At 41.9% G+C, this 8,845-nt stretch overlaps 1 pseudogene; it reads left to right on the plus strand.

The window, feature by feature from the left end:
- Positions 1–7,484: 7,484 nt before the first annotated feature.
- LOC100604439 lies at positions 7,485–8,364 on the plus strand (annotated as a pseudogene).
- Positions 8,365–8,845: the final 481 nt, after the last annotated feature.

Below are 8,845 nucleotides of genomic sequence, written 5' to 3' on the forward strand. Positions count from 1 at the left end.
GTTACCGCCACCTACTGGGACTCAGTGGAACCGCAGAGACGATTTTTACTTTGACGTGGGCACAACTATTCTCTTTTCTCTTTTCTTTTCTTTTTTTCTTTTTTTGACGGAGTCTCGCTCTGTCGCCCAAGCTGGAGTGCAATGGCGCAATCTCAGCTCACTGCAACCTCCGCCTCCCTGGTTCAAGCGATTCTCCTGCCCCAACCTCCTGAGTAGCTGGGACGACAGGCGCGAGCCACCACACCTGGCTAATTTTTGTATTTTTAGTAGAGACGGGGTTCCAGCATGTTGGCCAGGATGGTCTCCATCTCCTGACCTCGTGATCTACCCGCCTCGGCCTCCCAAAGTGCTGGGATTATAGGCGTGAGCCATTGCACCCAGCCTTTTCTTTCTTTTTTGAGACAGAGTATCCCTCCGTTTCCCAGGCTGGAATGCAGTGGTGTGATCACAGGTCGTTGCAGCCTCAACCTCCTGAGCTCAAGCGATCCTCCCATCTCAGCCTCATGAGTATCTGGGACTGCAGGTGTGTGCAACCACACCCAGCTAATTTTTGCGTTTTTCATAGAGACAGGGTCTCACTGTTGCACAGGCTGGTCTCAAACTCCTGGACACAAGCGATCTATCTGCCTTGGCCTTCCAAAGTGCTGGGATTACAGGCGTGAGCCACTGCACGTGGCCTACATAGAAACTTAAATATTTGCATACTGGATTTGGCCCAAAATTAGCCTGATTATTTATTTATTTATTTATTTTTGAGACAGAGACTCACTCTGTCGCCCAGGCTGGAGTACAGTGGCGTGATCTGCACTCACTTCCACCTCCGCCTCCTGGGTTCAGTTGATTCTCCTGCCTCAGCCTCCTGAGTAGCTGGGACTACAGGCACACGCCACCATGCTCCACTAATTTTTATATTTTTAGTTTCACCATGTTAGCTGGGATGGTCTTGATCTCGCGGCCTCATGATCTACCCGTCTTGGCCTCCCAAAGTGCTGAAATTACAGGCGTGAGCCACCATGGCCAGCCAGCCTGATTTTTTAAAATTAAAATTTTATTTTTTATATTTTTTTATTTCAATAGTTTTTGGGGTACAGGTGGTTTTTGGTTACATGGATAAGTTCTTTAGTGGTGATTTCTGAGATTTTAGTGCACCTGTCACCTGAGCAGTGTACACTGTACCCAATATGTAGTCTTCCATCCTTCACCGGCCTCCCAGCCTTCCCCCGCAAGTCCCCAGAATTCATTGCATCATTCTTGTGCCTTTGTGTCCTCATAGCTTAGCTCATGGTTTTAAGTGAGAACATAAATTATAATTTTCTTTACTCCAGTGTTTATTCCTAAACCATGCTGAATTGTTAATAAGGCAAGAATATAAACATATAAATGAAAAAGTTTGAATAAAACTTACTGGAAAAGCAAAGAAATATCATTTGAAACATTTAACAAGGGTTAAATACACCTGAAGTGGTAAAAAGCTTACTTCAATGCCAGCATTATGGCTAGTGACAGGCAGAACAATGCCGCCCCCCGCCACCCCCCGCCACCCCCCGCCCCCGGATGTCTTAGTCCTAATTCTCAGAATTTGTGATTTTGTTAGGTTATATGGCAAAAGGGAATTTAGGCTGCAGATAGAATTAAGGATGTTAATCAGACGACCTTGAGATAAGGAGATTACCCTGTCTTATCCAGGTGGGCCCAGTGTAACCATAACAGTACTTATAAACAGAGGAGGGAGGCAGAAGAGAAACAGGGAAATGGCAGTGTGAAAAAGACATGGCCTGATGTTGCTGGCTTTGAAGGTGGAGGGATGAGGCCATAAGCCAAGGGATGCAGGTAGCCTCTAAAGCTGGAAAAAGATCAGGAAACTGAGTCTTCTCTAGAGACCCCAGAAGGAGCACAGTTCTGCTGCTCCCTTGATTTCAGCCCAGTGAGACTCATTTTGGACTTCTGACCTTCAGAACTGTTACATAACACATTTGTATTGTTTAAGCCACTAAATTTGTGGTAATCTGTTATAGCAGCAATGGGAAAACTTATACATGGATTGACAGAAGGAAAGCTGAAAGTGAAGAGATAAGTAAAGATCAAGGCACTGTTACATATGGGCAAAGCAGTAGACATGGAATCAGAAATTCCCTGCTCTGCCAGTTACTGTTTGTACCTCTGTAACTCAGTTACTTAACCTCTCTGTGTCTCAATACTTTCATCCGAATAAAGGGCTGGTACTTCCTCAGATGGCTGTTGTGAGGAGGAAGTGAATCGATGCGAACCCTTAGCACAGTGCGTTTGGAGAGCCCTAACACATGTGCACTGCTGTTGCTGCTGCCACTTGCCATCAGTATGACTGCCACAGGGTTAATGGTGGTTTTTTGTTGTTGTTTAATGAGTAGGTGTTTATTTACAAAATTATGTGTACCATATATACATAATTCAGACAAAATTCACAAGTGAAGGATTACAGATGAAAATTACATTAGATTTTTGCATATAACAAGGTTTTATTTAGCACATTCAATTAAACCCATGCCTCTATAATCACACTGCATTTTTGGTGGTTCCTGCACAGTAGATGACAGGCCTTGGCTTACAGAAGTGAAAACAGACTATCTCAGTGTAAGCAATTATTCTTGAAATTTTGATTGGCAACTTTGGCTCTAGGTTAGTAAAATTAAATTTGCTTCTTATTAATCATGACTATTGGGTACCAATTTAGGGTGTCACTCGTTTATTAAATTTTTGGAATGGGTCAGAATATGCAGAACTACACAATAGTAAACATGGTGTTAGGCCAGGCGTGGTGGTTCACATCTGTAATCCCAACACTTTGGGAGGCCGAGGTGGGAGGATCACTTGAGTCCAGGAGTTCAAGACCAGTGTGGCCAACATGGCGAAACCCTGTCTCTACTAAAAATACAAAAATTAGCTGGGTGTGGTGGAGGGTGCCTGTATTCCCAGCTACTCAGGAGGCTGAGGCTGGAGAATCGCTTGAAGCTGGGAGGCAGAGGCAGCAGTGAGATGAGACTGTGCCATTGCACTCCAGCCTGGGCAATAGAGTAAGACTCCGTCTCAAAACAAAAAGAAAGAAAATGGTGCTAATGTTTGCAATTGAGAATCTCCGCAATGTAAATTTTTTACTTGATAGTTCTGATTAAAAGTGTCAGTTTTCGTATTCTATATATAATTCCTATAATTATACATCATTTAAATTTTTTATTTTAAAAAAATTTATGTTCATAAGAAGTTGCAAAATAGTATAGAGAGTTCCCCTATATCCTTCACTCATCTTTCTTCAGTGCTAATATTATCAAAACCAGCAAACTGATGCTGGTACAATGTTAACCATAACTACAGATCTTATTCAGATTTTCACAGTTCTTTTTTTTTTTTTTTGAGATGGAGTCTTGTTCTGTCGCCGAGGCTGGAATGCAGTGGCGCAATCTCGGCTCACTGCAAGCTCTGCCTCCTGGGTTCACGCCATTCTCCTGCCTCAGCCTCTCCGAGAAGCTGGGACTACAGGCGCCCGCCACCACGCCCGGCTAATTTTTTTGTATTTTTAGTGGAGACGGGGTTTCATCGTGGTCTCGATCTCCTGACCTCGTGATCCGCCCGCCTCGGCCTCCCAAAGTGCTGGGATTACAAGCGTGAGCCACTGCGCCCGGCCCTAGGATTTCACAGTTCTTACACATACTTTTTTTTTCAGTATACAAGTTCTATGAAATTTTATCATATGTATAGGGTTGTGTAACCATTACCATGATCAGGATACAGAATTGTGCTGTCACCACAAAGAAACTCCTTGTATTACCCCTCACAGTCACACTGTCCCCTGTCCCTAAGCCCTGGCACTGACTGATCTGTTCACCGTCATTATAATTTTGTCATTTTGAGAATGTTACATAAATGGAATTATATTTCAACTTTTGAGACTGGCTTTCTTCAAGCCAATTCACTCAGTGTAATGCCTTTGAAATCCATCCACGTTGCTGTATGTGTTAATAGTTTGTTCCTTCTTATTAATGAGTAGTGTACCATTATATGGGGGTACCAGTTTATCCATTCACCTACTGAAGAATATTTGTTTACAGTTTTGGGCTCTTACAAATGAAACTGCTATAAATATTCATGTACAGGTTTTTGTGTGAATATAAGCTTCATTTCATTTCATTTTTTTTTTTTTTTTTGAGACGGAGTTTTGCTCTGTCGCCCAGGCTGGAGTGCAGTGGCGCCATCTCGGCTCACTGCAACCTCTCCCTCCCAGGTTCAAGCAATTCTCTGCCTCAGCCTGCTGAGTAGCTGGGATTACAGGTGCCCACCACCACGTGCCTGGCTAATTTTTTTGTATTTTTAGTAGAGATGGGGTTTCACCATCTTGGTCAGGCTGATCTTGAACTCCTGACCTTGTGATCCACCCACCTCAGCCTCCCAAGGTGCTGAGATTACAGGCGTGAGCCACTGTGCCCAGCCCATAAGCTTCATTTCTTTAGATAAATACCCAGTTTTGTAAGGTTTTAGGAGTTAAGATCACTGGTGTTAAAATACTTTGTAAATGGCAATGCTCACTTCAAATTTAAGGTGGGTTACTCTGAGTTATATTAAGAATGATAAACAGTGACAAAAGGCTGAAAAATTTGGGGAGAATACGTGGTAAAAGTTGGTAGCAAAGGGAACCCAATTTTGAGTTTTTTACCTTGTAGAAAATAAAATGCTGTTAACGGAAAGTGTGAGACATAGGGGCAGCCTTTTATACAGTGGAAATGTGGGATTGAACTAAAAACAAAAGACTGAAATATCTTGGTACATTGGCAGTGCACCAGCCACTGAAGGATGTACACAATTAGTGGAGAGAATATTAATAGGAAGAAAGATGAACAGAAACAGAAAGGCAGATTCATTCATTCATCTAGCAAATATTTATTGGGCTCCTACTATTGGCCATGCATTATTGTTGACCCTAGACCCACCCAGGAACAAGTCTCTGTGTTATGAAGCTTATATCCTAGATAGCGTGAAAGACAATAAACAAGGTAATATGTAAGAGAACGTCAGAGAGTGATAAATACTATGTACAAATATAAAACAGGGAAAGGAACTGGAGAGAGACTGGAGATGCTATTTTAGAATATATAGTCAGGAAGGCCTCTCTGTGGAGGTGATAGTTTTAGAAGTTTCTGGGGAGCTGAGATCATAGGAAGAAAAGAACTGAGCCAAGAGTTGCTTCAGAGGAAGTTGTTGGAAGACAACATAGGAAATTATGACATCTGAACATAAACAATACCAAATGCACAAAATGTAAGGACAAATATTAAAGTACATTAAGATGCAAAGCTTCTCTATGACAACAGTTACCCAAAAAAAGAGTTAAGCTGTAGACTTTGGTGCTTTTTTTTTTTTTTTGAGATGGAGTTTTGCTCTTGTTGCCCAGGCCGGAGCATAATGGTGCAGTCACTGCAACCTCCGCCTCTCGGGTTCAAGCGATTCTCCTGCCTCAGGCTCCTGAGTGAGTAGGTGGGATTATAGGCATGTGCCACCATGCCCAGCTAATTTTGTATTTTTAGTAGAGACGGGGTTTCATTGTGTTGGCCAAGCTGGTCTCAAACTCCTGACCTCAGGTGATCTGCCTGCCTTGGCCTCCTAAAGTGTGGGGATTACAGGCTTGAGCCAATGTGCCCGGACAAGACTTTGAATTGATATTTAGGAGTGTAAATTAGCACAGTCAATTTCAAGACAATTTGTTATATACATTCATAGGAAGAAGGAAATTTTTGGTTTTGGGGGTCAGGGACCAAGCCATTATCAGAGTATGCTGCATTTCTTTTACTTTATATAACTGTGTCTGTGTTCTACAGAGAAACAGCTTGAAAATGGGGTACTATCCAAACGTCAGTTAGGGTTATTACTGATGATTTTGTAACTCCTACTGTGCCTCTCATGCACTATGATGATAAAATGTATCCATTCTCTAAAGAAAGGCACTATGGCTGCAGTGAACCATGGTCATGCCACTTCACTCCAGCCTGGGCAACAGAGCTAGACCCTGTCCCAAACAAAGCAACACAAAACAAAAACAAAACACTATCCTTATCCTTTTCTTTTCTTTTGTCAATATAGGCAGATAATAATGTTCAAGTCTTCTTGGAAGATCAGGAAAAAAAAATAGTGAAACAGATAATCTTTATTCCTGCATTATTTTTGTGCAGAGAGGGATCTTCCCATTCTATCATCCTCTGCAGCTTTTCTCTAGACAGGATGTCTACTTTTCTACTGACTATCTTTTCCAGGGTAGGAGGGTAGGGCAGGGCATTGGAAAGAGGTGAGCTTTAGGTCAGTTTTAACAAAACACAATATTATAGATACAGTTGAAGCCCCTTTTGAAGCTCTTTGCAATCTCAATTCCCTGACTCCTTTGCCAATATGTATTCTTCCTATATTTTCATACTTTTGGTACATATGAATGTATCTGTAAATAATGGATATTAATACTATTATTAAATCTTACATAAATGGTATCTTGAATGTATCCTTTTGCAAATTACTTTTCCACCCACCATTATGATTTGAGATTTACTCATATGGATTCATGTTGTTCATTCACATAACTTCATTGCTATATTCTACATTTATTCATCCATTTCCTTACTGGTGATAGACAATACTATGGTAAATATTTTTTCTGTGTGTCCCCTTAGGCACATATATGATGGTTTCTTCAGGGCAGTGATACTCAAAGTGTGGTGCATGAACCAGCAGCATCGGTATGACCTGGAATTTGTTAGAAATGTAAATTTTTGGGCTTTAACCCAGGCTTACTAAATCAGAAACTGGGGTGGGGTAGGGTGGGGCCTACCAAACTATTTTAATAAGTTCTCCAGTGATTCTGACACACACTAAAGTTTGAGAATTACTGTTCTAGCTATAATTTTATAGAATTGCTGAGTTATAGGATATGTGTATTTACAAATTTATGAGATATAGACAAATTGTCTTTAAAGTGATTGTGCTAATTTACACTCTTTTTATTTTTAAAAAAGCTTAAGTAATGTTTTTGTTACTTTAATACATTGAATATTAATTTATTAAGCTGAAGTAACATCTTATCTGTCCATACAAGCAGCCCTTGAAGACATTTTATTTTATTTTTTTTTGAGATGAAGTCTCACTCTGTTGCCCAAGCTGGAGTGCAGTGGTACAATCTCAGCTCACTGCAGGCTCTGCCTCTCAGGTTCACGCCATTCTCCTGCCTCAGCCTCCCAAGTAGCTGGGACTACAGGCGCCTGCCACCACGCCCGGCTAAATTTTTTGTATTTTAGTAGAGACGGGATTTCACCGTGTTAGCCAGGTTGGTCTCGATCTCCTGACCTTGTGATCCGCCCGCCTTGGCCTCCCAAAGTGCTGGGATTACAGGCGTGAGCCACTGCGCCCGGCCAATTTACACTCTTAAATATAATTTCTGCCTATAGATTTTAACTTTTTAAAAAAGTTGTGGGGAAATGGTGGCTTCAGGAGAGAGCGGGACTTCGGGCGGCGGAGGCGGCATAGAGGAAGCATTTATGACCTTCTACAGTGAGGAATAAAGATGGCATATAGCATACCAGATATTCATTCCAACTAGTATTCCAACTCTGACAGTGACACCAGGAATGTTTTCCTGGGACTGCCTGGTGCTTGTTCTCCCTGGCATTGTCTTCAAGTGAAACAAATAGAGAAGAGAGACTTGGTTCTAACATCCAAAAATCACATTGAAAGACTGACCCGTCCTGGTTCCTCTTCAATTTGAACCCATTTGAGGTTCTTCAGATAGATCCTGAAGTTACAGATGAAGAAATAAAAAAGAGGTTTCGGCAGTTATCCATCTTGGTGCATCCTGACAAAAATGAAGATGATGCTGACAGAGCACAAAAGGCTTTTGAAGCTGTGGACAAAGCTTACAAGTTGCTAGGGGATCAGGAGCAAAAGAAGAGGGTCCTGGAAGTAATTTAGGCAGGAAAAGAATACGTGGAACACACTGTGAAAGAGCGAAAAAAAAAAAAAAACAAAGAAGGAAGGAAAACCTACGATTGCAGAGGAGGATGATCCTGAGCTGTTCAAACAAGCTGTATATAAACAGACAATGAAACTCTGCTCAGCTGGAAATTAAAAGGAAAGAGAGAGAAGCCAAAGAGATGCATGAAAGGAAACGACAAAGGGAAGAAGAGATTGAAGCTCAAGAAAGCCAAACGAGAAAGAGAGTGGCAGAAAACCTTTGAGGAAAGTCGAGATGGTCGTGTGGACAGCTGGCGAAACTTCCAAGTCAATACAGAAGGGAAGAAAGAGGAGAAAAATCGGACCTTCCTGAGACCACCGAAAGTAAAAATAGAGCAGCCTGCGTGACCCCCTGGGGTCACAGGCGCAGAATCTTCCCCTGGTATCTCCCTTTCTGCTTCGAAGGACTCATTCTTTCCTCCCACTTCCACCTCAACATAGAGTAGTATTTGCTTTTTAGTCCATTTCATTTTCAATACAATTTAATATCGATCAGAGTAATTCTTTTGTACATTGAAATGAGGGGACTGGTTTAAAAAAAGACCTTCCCCCTCCCTGCCCCTAGAACAACAAGGATTGGAAGGTGCCACCATTGGTGCTGCCTTCTCTTCCCACAGCCTGTAACTCATAACTCAATGTTTTGTACTTGACTGAATTGTGATGGTTAGAAACTTCGTGGATAGTTTGTGGAAATCATCCAATTAAACATATTGCTTAAAATGGTGTTGCTGTGACTTCAGAGACAGGCCTGGAAGGAGCACTTTGGAAGCCCCTTGGCTTCCGTTGCTCACTTCTGGGTGTGCTCCCTTCGAAGGCCCAGATAAGACGG

Source organism: Nomascus leucogenys, chromosome 1a (genome assembly GCF_006542625.1).
Source record: "Nomascus leucogenys isolate Asia chromosome 1a, Asia_NLE_v1, whole genome shotgun sequence".
Taxonomy (NCBI): Eukaryota; Metazoa; Chordata; class Mammalia; order Primates; family Hylobatidae; genus Nomascus; species Nomascus leucogenys.